Source organism: Felis catus, chromosome D3, assembly GCF_018350175.1.
Source record: "Felis catus isolate Fca126 chromosome D3, F.catus_Fca126_mat1.0, whole genome shotgun sequence".
Taxonomy (NCBI): domain Eukaryota; kingdom Metazoa; phylum Chordata; class Mammalia; order Carnivora; family Felidae; genus Felis; species Felis catus.
Genome location: NC_058379.1, coordinates 41,542,204 through 41,557,570, shown reverse-complemented (window position 1 = coordinate 41,557,570; position 15,367 = coordinate 41,542,204). Strand labels below are relative to the sequence as shown.

Here is a 15,367-nt window from a genome sequence, read left to right as displayed (position 1 = left end):
ACATGGAACGTTCTCCACAATAGACCACATACTGGGACATAAATCAGCCCTCAACAAGTACAAAAAGATTGAGATCATACCGTGCATATTTTCAGACCACAACGCTCTGAACCTTGAAATCAACCACAAGAAAAAACTTGGAAAGATAACAATACTTGGAGACTCAAGAACATCCTACTAAAGAATGAATGGGCTGACCAAGAAGTTAAAGAGGAAATTTAAAAAGTACATGGAAGCCAATGAAAACGATAACACCACAACCCAAAACCTCTGGGACGCAGGAAAGGTGGTCATAAGAGGAAGTATATAGCAATCCAGGCCTTCTGAAGGAGGGAAGAAAGATCTCAGATACACAACCTAACCTTACACCTTAAAGAGCTGAAAAAGGAACAGCAAATAAAACCCCAAAACAGCAGAAGACAGGGAAGAATAAAGATTAGAGCAGAAAGCAATGCTATCAAAACCAAAAAACAGTAGAACATATCAACAAAACCAGAAGCTGGTTCTTTGAAAGAATTAATGAAATTGATAAACCCCTAGCCAGTTTGATCACAAAGAAAAAAGAAAGGACCCAAATAAATAAAATCAAAAATGAAAGAGGAGAGATCACAACCAACACAGCGGAAATAAAAACAATAATAAGAGAATATTATGAGCACTTATACGCCAATAAAATGGGCAATCTGGAAGAAATAGACAAATTCCTAGAAACATATACGCTACCAAAACTGAAACAGGAAGAAATAGAAAATTTGAACAGACCCATAACCAGTAAAGAAATCAAATTAGTAATCAAAAACCTCCCCAAAAAACAAGAGTCCAAGGCCAGATGGTTTTCCAGGGGAATTCTACCAAACATTTATGGAAGAGTTAACACCTATTCTCTTGAAGCTGTCCCAAAAAATAGAAATGGAAGGAAAACTTCCAAACTCTTTCTATGAAGCCAGCATTACCTTGATTCCAAAACCAGACAGAGACCCCACTAAAAACGAGAACTATAGAATAATTTCCTTCATGAACATGGATGCAAAAATCCTCAACAAGATAGTAGCCAACTGGATCCAACAACACATTAAAAAAATTATTCATATATTATATATATATATTAAAAATATATATAAAATATAATACCAAAAGCATAAGAGATTGTGAAAGGGAAGTAAAAAAGTAGTACATTTAGAATTCATTCAAAGTTAGGTGACCATGAACTTAAAATGACTACTATATACATAGATTGTTATCTGTGAACCTTATGGTAACCACAAACCAAAAACCTATAATAGATACATTACTAAAAAAAAGAAAAGAAAAGAAAAAGAGAGAGAGGGAGAGAGAGAAAATCCAAGCAGAACACTAAAGAAAGTCATAAAATCACAAGGGAAGAAAACAAGAGAAAATGAAACAGAGAAGAACTACAAAAACAACCATTAAACAGTTAACAAAATGGCAAAAAGTACATACCTATCAATAATTACTTCAAATGTAAATATACTAAATTCTCCAATCAAAAGACATAGGGTGGCTAAATGGAAAAAAGAAAGAGAAAGAAAGAAAGAAAGAAAGAAAGAAAGAAAGAAAGAAAGAAAGAAAGATGAGAAAGATTAATCTATATGCTGCCCTCAGGAAATTCACTTCAGACCTAAAGACACACAGACTGAAAGTAAAAGGATGGAAAAAGATATTCATGCAAATGGAAATGGAAAGAAAACTAGAGTAGCAATTATTATATCAGATAAAATAGACTTTAAAACAGCCTGTGACAAGACACAAAGAAGGGAATTACATAAAGATAAATGACCCGATCCAACAAGAGGGTATAGTAATTATAAATATATATGCACCCAACACAGAGCACCTAATTATAAGCAAATATTGACCGACACAAAGAGAGAAATACAATACAATAATACAATAATCATAGGGGACTTGAACAGCTCATTTACATTGGATAGATCATCCAAACAGAAAACTAATAAGGAAGCATCAGCCTTAAATGACACATTAAGCCAGACAGACTTAATAGATATATATCAGACATTGCAACCAAAAACAGCAGTATACAAATTCCCCTCAAATGGACATGAAACATTCTCCAAGATAGATCACATGATAAGCCACAAACAAGTCTCAAAAATTTTTTAAAGATTGTAATCATATCAAACATCTTTTCCAGCCACAAAGGTATGAAACTAGAGATGAATCACAAAAAAAAAAAAAAAAAAAACCTACAAACACACGAACACATGGAGGCTAAAAAACATACTACTAAAACACCCAAGGGGTCATCAAAGAAATCAAAGAGAAAAACAAAAATTACCTGGAGACAAGTGAAAATGGAAACACAACATTCCAAAGTCTTTGGGATGCAGTAAATGCAGTTCTAAGAGGGAAGTTTATAGTGATGAGTAGGGGAGGGGCAGAGAGAGAGAGAGAGAGAGAATCGCAAGCAGGCTCCACACTGTGTGCAAAGCCTGACATGTGGCTCAAACTCACAAACTGTGACATCCATTACCTGAGCCAAGATCAAGAGTTGGACATTAAAACCCACTGAGCCACCTCAGTGCCCTTAAGCACAGTTCCTTGAAGAACTAAGGAGATACTGAAGTATTAAAAAATATGTATTGAGAACCTAAGAAGGTATGTAAGAACCATCCATTCTACCTCTTTCTTTCTTGCTTTCTTTATGTGGCTTGTTTGCCAACTGGTAGTAAACCCACATGAGTGGAAATTAAACCATATTGAAGTTCTCATTCTCACTAGACTTCAACATTAGACTAAAATGTGTTCTGTCAGAACTAGCTCTGCTGGACTTCTTAAGACTGCTATTTTTTGAATGATACTATTTCAATTAAATAAATAGTTAAAACTTATTTCAGCTGCTATATATCATGCATTTAGCTAGACAATGGGAAACCCAAAGGTTAATAAGAAATTTAAAAAAACCAAAAATCTCTGCCTTCAAAGAACGTGGAGTCCATTGAAGGAGACAGACAAATAAACAAATAAAATGTGTCCCATGGTGATCTGCATTGAGTGCAGTGAGAATTCAGAGGGCTACCTCACCCACCCAGTTAAGAACATAAGGTCGTATTGGAGGTGAGAAAGAATAAGATAGAGATTATCTTTTTTTAATTAGTTATTTATTTTTTTTAATATAGATAGAGACATTATCTTAAAGGGCAGAGGTAACACTTGAACTAAGGACTAATTTGAATAGTCAGGAGAAAATGAGATGAAGATATTCTAAAGGGAAGAGGATAAGCCTGAAAAAGGAGGCAATAAACTGTGTGATATGTGCAAGGAACCAGAAGTAGTATGCTGCATCTAAAGCAAATAATGTGAGGCAGAAATGACAAAAGATGAAGTCCATGGCATATTTCCATGACGGACTTTGAGCTGTATTCCACGGGTGATGAAGAGTCACTAAAGGTTTTATACAGAAGAGTAATATAGTCAAATTTGTGTTGCCCACTGGACAGTGAGTCCCCTGGGTAGAAGAACTAACTCAGTGGCGGTTTAAGTTAGGTCTTGATAAAGAGAAAAGAAGATTTTTTATGCTCTCTAGCACATGACCTTGTGTGTCCAAAGCAGTTCGTTTTCTTTCCTGTGTATATATGTGTGTGTGCTAGAAAGACAGATTTATCTGTATCTTTATAGCTTCTGGAAAACCACCTTTATGAGAATATTAAAATGTTTATTAGAACATTCATAAGTATTTTTGTGCATTATGTAGCAGAGATTACAATAAAACCTAAGGCTATAAGAGCACATAATTTCAGAAGTAATGTATGTAAGGAAGGGACTCTAACCAGTATCTCTCAGAGGATGTGCGCTGTAAATTGCTACTGAAACAGCAATCAGCCCTGCTAATACAGCAGTCATTGAAGGTCAGGATCTCCATGATTACCAGTAACATTCAGAGTTCACCCAATCCAGGTATCTAAATGTAATAATCCCATGCTCTCTGGGCTCAGACCTAGTTTGTGGCAGCATGGCTAAACATGCCAAGAAGGACAGAATCATTGGTAAATACAGGACCCATTATGGTGTCTCCCTCAGGAAAATCGTGCAGAAGATTGAAATAAGCCAGCATGCCAAGTACACTTTGCAAGGGCACGTTGCAAGTACACTTGCTCCTTCTGTGGCAAAACCAAGATGAAAAGACGAGCTGTGGGAATCTGCCACTGTGGTTCCTGCATGAAAACCATAGCCAGTGGTGCCTGGTCCTACAACACCACTTCTGCCGTCATAGTAAAGTTGGCCATCAGAAGACTGAAGGAGTTGAAAGACCAGTTGAAGCTCCACCATTTGAAGCTAGCCTATAATAAATGGGTTCATTTATATAACAAAAAATAAATGTAATGATTCCTAGAGGGGTTCTTTTGGCTAAGGACCATGAGTAGGCTAAAAGTACTCATTGGGAAGGACTCAATCCAAACTCAAAGACAAAAAACAAAAAGCACAAATATAAATAATAAGCACTAATATTGTGAAATTGACTTTCAGGTCCTTTGAATACTCTAGCAGGCACACAGAGCTGGTATAACTAAGAGCAGAGCCTTAACTGCTTCATCTGGAGCCATCTTCCTGAGTAGCCCCACATATACTGAGTATCTCTAAGGTATGCTGCCCTAGGACTGATGCTACTCCCATTCAGTAGTATCAGTCTTGGCATACGAAGTTATTCAAAGTTTTTCTTTACCTGTTGATTTATAATGAAGCCTTGTTTCATACTAACATGCTTTACAAGATGCTTGTAGCCTGCTTTATCTAACTCTTGGAATAGTTTTTATCTGCCTGCTAGTCTAGGCAGCACTAATATAAACTTCATGTGTTTAAATGTCCACTCTGACAGCTGCATTCTCCCTGGGGTGGAGGGGCCAAGAGGAAGGTTTAATCTGTCCCCTTGACAGAAAGAGTGTCCACAGCATTAGGGCTCGAGCTATACAGACCTACAATGCATACACACTTGGCACTTCCTACCTTAAGCATTCATCTCCAACAGTAAAAACTCAGAGATAATATTACTTACATTATACTCACTACACTCAGTTTTCTCAACTTTCTCTTCAATGGGACATATTTGACTTTGTTATCAAAAATTGTTGTATTTTAAAATAATAAGTAAGGAATCCAGGTTCTCCAGCAAAAGAGACACAGTTCAACCTTGTAGCTTGCATATACTCGATCTTGGAACCCTGCACAGTATACCTCAGTCTCTGAGCCCCTTCTTACCAAAAGACAAATCTACCCAGGATGGGATAAATTCCAATTGGTCTCAGAGACATATCTGATTTTGAACTCATTTATGTTCTAAATACTGAGCCTGGATACCTAAGTCTTTGTATTTTATTTATGCTTTCTATGTTGTGATAAACTTCCTAGTTTCCAAAGTTGCCTTTGAATTCTTGTCTTTAAAAATTCTGCACTGGTTAATAATTATTTATATAGTTATATCTATCATTGCTCACTTCTGCTCTCAACTGAGAAACATATTAGGCACATTTTCTTCCACCTATTCACTTTTTTTGACCAGAAATTTAGCAGACAGAATTCTATTCCTGCTCTGGCAAAATGCCTAGAAAGGATCATTATCTTCAAGTAATTTGAGTAGAGAGAAGGGAAAGGGTACTTATCCTATAAAGCCCAGAGTCAAGAGATTCTGTCTTCTGCACTCCACATAGTACTGGAAATCTGTAAGCCACCAAAAAAATTTCGTGGCATTCCTGGCACTCCATGAGTTGCAGAAACATTTATGTAAGTGTTTCTAAATGACCTACCATTCCAGACTTGGAGATGGCAAGAATGCTACCAGTTCTGACTTCAGCTTCTAACAGCAGCACTTTATTAGTAAAAAATGAACACTGCTTATTATAGAATTCTGGCCTTGACTTTCTCTGTGACAGGGCCAATTCATCATCCTCTGGATCTCTGCTTCCAGCTTCTGTAAGTGGAAATGTTGACAAAACTTGACCCATCTTCTGAATGGTGATGTGATGATGGCAATCAATACATGTAGAAATACTTAGGAAAAATATAACTTGATATTAACAGCATCAGCATTACTGCAAGTAGTACAAACTAAGTTCCAGCTTGGTGAGGAAATATGCTAAGCCAGTATGACAGATGAGACGTGAGAACTAAAACTGGGGAATTACTTCTTCTTCTACTCAACTGTCGGGCTTTGGTCATCCCTCAAAGACAAAGATTATTGGTGGTAAACTTCAAACAGAGAGACCAAGAAATGCACACTTTCTGGCTATCACAGAAAGCTGTAAGTTGGTCTTAAATAGAGCACAGGTCCTTATTCCTATAAGCATCTTCTTTGTTATATCAGAGTCACATAACCCAGAGATGGAAGTGATTCTAGAAACCATCCATCTATCTTGTCTACCTGTCTCATTTTTCAGAGGATATCAAGGCTTAAAACAGTAAAGCAGGTCCCAAACAACATAGCTACCTAGTGGCACTGCTACAAATAGAATCCAAGTGCCTGGATCCACTGTAACTCACTGCCCATCTCTTTCATGGTTCCTGCATCATTTAAAAATAAGTAACAAAGAAGAGGCAGGGGATGGAAAATAAAATAAAATAAAATAAAATAAAATAAAATAAAATAAAATAAAATAAAAGTGAGTAACAAAAAGGACAGCAAATTCATTTATTCATTCATTCAACAAATATCTAATACATGCTTATTTGGGGCCAGGCATTTTCAATGCACTGACAACACAACAGTAAATAAAACAGCCAAAATTCACTGCCTTCGGGGAGCTTACCTTCTATAGTGAGAGACACAAAAATGATTGTTAAGAAAAAATAAATAAGTAAGTAAAGCTCCTGGGTGGCTCAGTCGGTTAAGCATCCAGCTTTTGATTTTGGCTCAGGTCATGATCTTGTGGTTCATGAGTTTGAGCCCTGCTTGGGATTCTCTGTCTCTCTGTCTCTGTCTCTGTCTCTGTCTGTCTGTCTCTCTCTCTCTCTGCCCCTCCCCTTCTCACTCTCTCTCTCTCTTTAAAAAATAATTAAGTAAACATTAAAAAAAAATAAGCAAAGCAGAGAAGGAAGGTATGGGGGGGAGGGGAAAAAATTTCTAAATGAGATAGCCAGGGAAGGTGACTTTTAACTCAAGACCTGAAGGAAGCGAGAAAACCAGTCATGCAAATATATAGCAGAAAAATGTTCCAGACAAAGGAAGGGAAAAAGCAAAGGTCCAGAGGTAGTAGCTCTTAGTGTGTGCAAGAAACAGCAAGGGGGTCAGTGTGGCAGGTGTGATAAAATGATAAAGGGGTTAATAAAGTCCAAGAAGTTCAACAAGAAACAGGTTTATGGAGAGCTTTGTAGGTCATGGCAAAGACAGGAACTGAGTCAGAGAATAAGCCATAGAGAAGTAAAATGACCAGATTTTCATGGGAAAAGTTATTCCTGTAAGAGCAAGCAAAATTATTGTAATTATTCAGAGGACAGATGATGGTGGTTTGGGCCAGGATGATAGAACTGGAGGTGGTAGAGGGGGCAGAATTTGCTAATGAACCAGATAAAAAGTATGAGAAAAAGAGAGATGTCAAGTATGACACCAAAGTTTTTGACTGAACAATTGGAAGAACGGGATTGCCATCAGTTGAGACAAGAATACTGGAGATACTGGTTTGAAAAGGAGGTAGTGAATCTCAGGAATCTGTTCTTTCAAGAGCTTATTCAACATCTGTGTGAAGGTATCAACTGGATGACTGAGTATATAAGTTGAGAGTATAGAGGCAGAGACTAGCTGAAGAAATAAATTAGTAGGAGTTAAGCAAATAGATATTTAAAGCCATGAATCTGGATCACATCACCAAGGGAGAGTGAGGATGGACAAAGAAGATGGTCAATTACTGAGCCCCAGGGTTCCCCAACATTTTAACATTGAGATGATTTACTAGAAAATATCAGGGACCTAGAAACCCAACAAAATAATTATGACCATTCTCTCTGAATTCCTGTCTACACATCCTTTTATGCCCAAACTTATATTCCCTCTTATTAACTTATTTGTGCCCAAAAATCATATTGCAAAATTTTACCATTTATCTTATTCATCAGTCTTTCTTACAATATTTTCCAAAACCCAAACTGCCTCCCACTCTCTGAAAGAAAACATTTGCTGCCATCAATTACTCTCAAATGGATATGCCACAAGACATTATTATAAAAGTTCATATCTTTCTCCAGTGGCTATTTAAAAGGAGGAAATGATCATTCCTATATATAGTTTCTTGTGTGTGTGTGTGTGTGTGTGTGTGTGTGTGTGTACACAGCTGATATTTATTGTTTCCTAGGTACCAGTCATCCTATTAAACACATTACATTTATACATTATCATAATACTTTCACAATAATCTCATAAACTAAGTACTATTATTATCCCCATTTCAGACATAAGGAAAATGAGGCTTTCAAATGTTAAATTAACTTGCCAAACTTATCCGCTAGCCTGGTTAACAGGAACTGAACCTAGTTTCACTCTAGAACTTCTGCTCTTTAAACTTTTGCCCAGAGTTTGCAAACTGACTGCCAATCCAGGAGATGGACTTGAGCCCATACAGCTCTTTTTTTGGGGCTACATGGTGGTTTGAAAAAAGAAATGTACTTTAAGGGGCACCTGGGCGGCTCAGTCAGTTAAGCATCCAACTTCAGCTCAGGTCATGATTTCACCATTCATAGTTTGAGCCCCGCATCAGGCTCACTGCTGTCAACACAGACCCTGCTTCAGATCCTCTGTCCCCCTCTCTGCCCCACCCCTCTACCGCTCTCTCTCTCTCTGTCTCTAATAAATGAAAACATTTTTTTAAGAAATTTTAAAAAAGAAATGTGCTTTGATGCCTTTTGGAGGTATGCATGTTCATTACCTCACAGCCCACACCAGCGCTCATAGCCTTCGTCCTCCCCCTTCATCATGTACTTTACCTGATGCACCAAATACATTTGAGCTATTGATACTTGCTCTACTATACTACTTCCTTTCATCCTTAACAGGTGTGACATGACTATAGGGTCCAGAACACATATTTTCATTCTTTCACATTCACACACACACACTACCACCACCACCACCACCACCATCACCACCACCAACAACAACACTATCAGGAAAAGTACATATAAGTTTTCCTTTCCATCACTAATATTTTCACCTTTGGTGGTCATTCATAGTGCCTAAGATTTATCTCTGCAAAGTTAATTCAAATCCAACTTCTGCAATGTAGGGGCAACTTGTTTCTTGCATAAAAGCATAGGACTATGCCCTGTGCGTGTTCCGTAACAGTGGGAATCCATCCTCCAAGAGACGCATCATCTCATAATTTGTTTGATATTGTCATACCTCTTATCTCTGAGCAGTAGCCTAGGACACATTTTTATGTTCTAAGTGCTAGTGGATTAAAATCATTTTTGTTTTTAAATGGAAAAGACTCTGCTGATATGTGTTGCCTTATGAACTCATTCTTAATTGCACATCCATTATACATTCAGCACATAAGAATAGTTTCCTAAATTACTTGTATCAGGAGCTAACATATTTCTTTGATTATTTCTGGCTCTTGAGTACTAGAAAGGGAGTTATGGTTTTGTCTCCTTTTTTGGATTTGGAGGGGAAAATCTGAGTTCTGTATGTATCTTTTGTTGTTGTTGTTTCCTTAAAGAAAGTAAAAAGACACTTGAGCAAAAGCCATATTGAAATCCTGTTTGCTGTAAAAAGAAATGATGAAAAATGTCAGTTATTTGTGGATCAAATATCTTGGGAATATTATCGTAGCAAGGTATTAAAACCACTTTTTCAGAAGCTACTCTGTATTGCCAGTTCCAACAGAGCAGAAATAAAGACGGGTGCTGAGCACTAAATTGGGCCAGCTGCGTTACCCATCTAATGGGCTGATGTTTGCACCTGGGGCAGTGAAAGCGTGCACAGCTATTAACCCCTATGGGTTTTTTTTCTTTCTGACAGAAGGGTTGAATTTCTCTTCCCTTTATACATTTATACACAAAAGATGATTTTAGCCTTAAACCAAAGAGTCACCTATTACATGTTTAATGATTCAATTCACTAATTAGAACACCAGGACTCATTCTCATTTAAAATTTATTAAACACTTTAAACAAATTAAAAAAAATCAATACACTCTGCCAACTTTCTACACATGGTAACAAATATAATTCAGAGTAATTCTAGTAATATAGAGCTATTACTGTTATTCCCACTTCACACTTGAGGAAACTCAGAGAACTAAGTCACCTTCCCAAGATCACACAGCTGCAAGTGATAATGGAAAAGAGATTCCAACTTACACCTTACCATTCCAAATCCCATATTCTTTCCATGGCTCTCCTTGTTTGTGGGTTGCCCTGATATTGGTGATGAAAATCACTAAACAGCTGCCCACTGTATCAACACTCACAGTCAACAATCTGCACTAGAAATGGGTTAGGAGAATGGAAAATGCTGTACTTGTCATCTGACAACATTTCCTTAGTCAGTCTATGGATATGAAAAGCTCCAACAATTCCTAAACTGCTAGGACAGTTTTCCCATGGAACACTAGCTCTGCAGGGTGTTACACATAGAGAGGTTTTGTGAACACATTTCCTTTCCTTCTAGAATTTTCAGTATGCTAATGTGTCCCATGATTCTCCCAGAAAAGGGTATAATACAAAGTGTTTTCCAAGTATATTCCATCGCAGAACTCATTTTATAGACTAACTGGCTAGATCAGTGAACAATGGATTATCTTAGATCCATTGTTCTTGTAAATCTCTGCAACTCACTAAATTCTGGAGAATTTATCCTAGGAAGCATCTCTCTTAGCTTGAGAATACATTGTTTAGGACAGTTGGTAATAAATTTACAGAGATCACTCTCCCAAAATTTGGTATAGAACAAAAATATAAACAGATTCAAAAACAGCTCAGAACAAATTTATTAATGGCATATTTACCATAATTTACTAAGGGAAACTTACCAACAGAATGGTACAACTTAACATCTGTGCAGATATCAGAGTTATCACTTAGTCTGTTTCCACCCTGCCCCTATGTGCCACTCTCTGAGAGAGTGTCCCAGGTTGTATGGTCCAAGCCTGACCCAGGATGACAGCCCTTGTGTTCTTAACTCAAATTTACTTCAGGGTGGCACCCAGCACTGTATTCATTCTTGTTAGCGTAAAGAGATGAACTCAACGCTCAAAAATAATTGTGTTTAGAAGAGGAGCCAAGATGACAGAACAGCATGGAAGTTTTTGTGTGTCTTGCATCCATGAAATACAGCCAGACCAACACTAAACCATTCTGCACACCTAGAAAATTGATCTGAGGATTAACACAACAATCTGCACAGCCTGAACCACAGAATTCAGCAGGTACATGGGGCAGAGAAGTGAACTTGGGGAAAGAGAAGCTGAAGAGGGCAGAGAGCCTCTTTTGCATGCAGAGAGAGGGGGGAGGGGAGAATACGAGAAAAGCAAAAATCAGCTGGAGAGAAAGTAGAAAAGTGGAAACAGCTGCAGGGACTGAGCTAAAAAGGGATAAAGGAGAAGGTTTAAATTCCATTAAGACTATAAACATGGGGAGCACAAAGTCTGAAACTCCGCAGCTCTGTACCTTGTGGTGCTCTGGTGAGAAGGACGAATCCCCAAGAGAAGAGCAGAGTCCAGGGTTCTTCAGGCCACATGGGGAGAGGCAGTTACCCTGCTTGGAGGACACCTGGTAGAGGCTGTGTGGATCCCCTAAGACAAGGCCCCAGTGGACCCGGGAGACCCACATTTGCTGGTGTGGCACAAGGTTGTTAAGGGTGAAGTCTGGTGCCAGATGTGTGTTGTGATTTTCCATAATCCCTGAAACGCTGCTACACTATCTCATGAACTTTTTCTGGGGCGGACTGGCATCTGGCTGCAGTCTCTGGGCATTGGCAGCAGCACAGTCCCACAGATGATCCTGGGTGCGGCCAGCACCCAGCCATTGCTCTGTGAGACCCTCCTGGGGCAGAACAGGTCAAAGCCGCAGTCCCTCAGAAGTGAGGTATCAGGGAAAACAGCCACATCTGAGACAGATATCAGGAGGGAGGTGCTACCTGGGGCTTGGTCATGGACTGTGTTAAAGCAGGGAGTGGTTGGAAGCTGAAGACAAAGGATGGGTGTGTGATTGCTGATCAGGGACAACAGGGTTCTGATACTAGAGACTGGGTAGCTGGGTGACGCCATTTTCACCGCTCCCACGCATGCGCATATGCACCAACAAGCACCACAAATCCACTCCAGTAAGCTAAGCAGCGCCATCTAGTGGAGAACGAAGTCATTACACTGAGCCCGCACAACTGGGCCAACCTCACTCTTCAGGAACACAAATCTCTGCCAACTTAGTTTATGGACTATGAAGTGCTTCATAGTTTGACTTCTAGGGGAAACGAAGTAAATTTAGTCATATTTCAGTCTGTCGATCCATCCATTCAATTTTCTTTCTTTTTTCTTTTTTCTCTTTTTCATTTTTCTTTTTCTTGAATACAGAAAGAGGAAAAGTTCATTTTTATTATCTTTTATTAAAAATATTTTTCTTTAATTTTTTCCAACTATATTTTTTACTTTTGTGTAAATTTTTTCAAATTCTACTTGCATCATTTCAATTTAGTCTACTTCAGTGTATTCATTCAAATTATCAAACTATTTCCTTTTCTTTTTTCTTTCCCCTTTTTTCTCTACTCTATCAAGCCCCTTTCAACACCCAGACCAAAACACACCTAGGATCTACCATCATTTATTTGATTTTTTTGTGTGTTTGTTTTTCATTTTTTAATTTTAATGTTTTTTTAATTTTAATTCTTTTACCTCAATAATTCCTTTTCTCCCTTTACAATGACGAAATGAAGGAATTCACCCAAAAGAAAGAGCAGGAAGAAACAACAGCCAGGGACTTAACAACACAGATACAAGCAAGATGTCTGAACCAGAATTTAGATTCACGATAATAAGAACACTAACTGGATTCGAAAATATATTACAATCCTTTTCTGTGGAGATAAAAGAAGAAAAAGCTAGTCAGGATGAAATTAAAAATGTATAACTGAGCTATAATCTCAAATGGAGGCCACGGGAGCAAGGATGGTTGAGGCAGAAAAGAGAGTCACCGATATAGAGGACAAACTTATGGAGAATAATGAAACAGGAAAAAAGAGAGAGATCAAGGCAAAAGAGCACGATTTAAGAATTAGAGAAACCAGTGCCTCATTAAAAAGGAACCACATCATGGGGCGCCTGGGTGGCACAGTCGGTTAAGCGTCCAACTTCAGCCAGGTCACGATCTCGCGGTCCGTGAGTTCGAGCCCCGCGTCAGGCTCTGGGCTGATGGCTCAGAGCCTGGAGCCTGTTTCTGATTCTGTGTCTCCCTCTCTCTCTGCCCCACCCCGTTCATGCTCTGTCTCTCTCTGTCCCAAAAATAAATAAACATTGAAAAAAAAATTAAAAAAAAAAAAAGGAACCACATCAGAATCATAGGGGTCCCATAAGAGGAAGAGAGAGAAAAAGGAGTAGAAGGGTTATGTGAGCAAATCATAGTGGAAAATTTTCCTAACTTGGGAAAGGCACAGATATCAAAATCCAGGAACCACAGAGGACTCCCATTAGATTCAACAGAAACCAACCATCAACAAGGCATACCATAGTCAAATTGACAAAATACTCAGGCAAGGAGGAAATCATGAAAGCAGCAAGGGAAAAAAAGTCCTTAACCTACAAGGAAAGACAGATCAGGTTTCCAGCAGACCTATCCACAGAAACCTGGCAGGCCAGAAAGGAGTGGCAGGATATATTCAATGTGCTGAATAAGAAAAATATGCAGCCAAGAATTCTTTATCCAGCAAGGATGTCATTCAAAATAGGAGAAATTAAATTTTCCCAGACAAACAAAAATTAGAGGAGTTCATGACAAATAAACCAGCCCTGCAAGAAATTTTAAGGGGGTCATTCTGAAGGGAGAAAAGACAAAACAAAAAACAAGCAAACAAACAAAAAACACCAAAAGCAACAAGACTAGAAAGGACCAGAGAACACCACCAGAAACTCCAACTCTACAAGAAACATAATGGCAATAAACTCATCACTTTCAGTACTCACTCTAAACATCAATGGACCAAATGCTCCAATCAAAAGACAGAGGGTAACAGAATGGATAAGAAAACAAGATCCATCTATATGCTGTATACAAGAGACCCACTTTAGACCTAAAGACACCTTCAGATTGAAAGTAAGGGGATGGAGAAACATCTGTCATGCTAATGGTCAACAGAAGAAAGCCAGAGTAGCCACACTTATAGCAGACAATCTAGACTTTAAAATAAAGGCTATAATAAGAGATGAAGAAGGGAATTATAGCATAACTAAGGGGTCTATTCACCAAGAAGACCTAGCAATTGTAAACATTTATGCGCCAAATGTGAAAGCACCCAAATGTATAAATCAATGAATCACAAACATAAAGAAACTCATTGATAGTAATACCATAACAGTAGGAGACTTCAACACCCCACTCACAGCAATAGACAGATCATCTAATCAAGAAAATCAGCAAGGGGGGGTGCCTGGGTGGCGCAGTCGGTTAAGCGTCCGACTTCAGCCAGGTCACGATCTCGCGGTCCGGGAGTTCGAGCCCCGCATCAGGCTCTGGGCTGATGGCTCAGAGCCTGGAGGCTGTTTCCGATTCTGTGTCTCCCTCTCTCTCTGCCCCTCCCCCGTTCATGCTCTGTCTCTCTCTGTCCCAAAAATAAATAAATGTTGAAAAAAAAAAAATCAGCAAGGAAACAATGCTTTGAACGACACCCTGGACCAGGTAGACTTAACAGATATATTAGGGACATTTCATCATGAACCAGCGGAGTATACATTCTTCGCCAGTGCACATGGAACGTTCTCCACAATAGACCACATACTGGGACATAAATCAGCCCTCAACAAGAACAAAAAGATCGAGATCATACCGTGCATATTTTCAGACCACAATGCTCTGAACCTTGAAATCAACCACAAGAAAAAACTTGGAAAGATAACAATACTTGGAGACTCAAGAACATCCTACTAAAGAATGAATGGGCTGACCAAGAAGTTAAAGAGGAAATTTAAAAAGTACATGGAAGCCAATGAAAACGATAACACCACAACCCAAAACCTCTGGGACGCAGGAAAGGTGGTCATAAGAGGAAGTATATAGCAATCCAGGCCTTCCTAAAGAGGGAAGAAAGATCTCAGATACACAACCTAACCTTACACCTTAAAGAGCTGAAAAAAGAACAGCAAATAAAACCCAAAAACAGCAGAAGACAGGGAAGAATAAAGATTAGAGCAGAAAGCAA

General features: G+C 38.6%; 1 protein-coding gene and 1 pseudogene across 2 annotated transcripts in view; one reads left to right on the top strand and one right to left on the bottom strand.

Annotated features, from left to right (window-relative positions):
- METTL4 (methyltransferase 4, N6-adenosine) overlaps nucleotides 1–15,367 on the bottom strand; it is a 681,840-nt gene that overhangs the window by 498,269 nt on the left and 168,204 nt on the right. The window lies entirely within an intron of this gene.
- On the top strand, nucleotides 3,834–4,356 carry LOC101089722 (annotated as a pseudogene).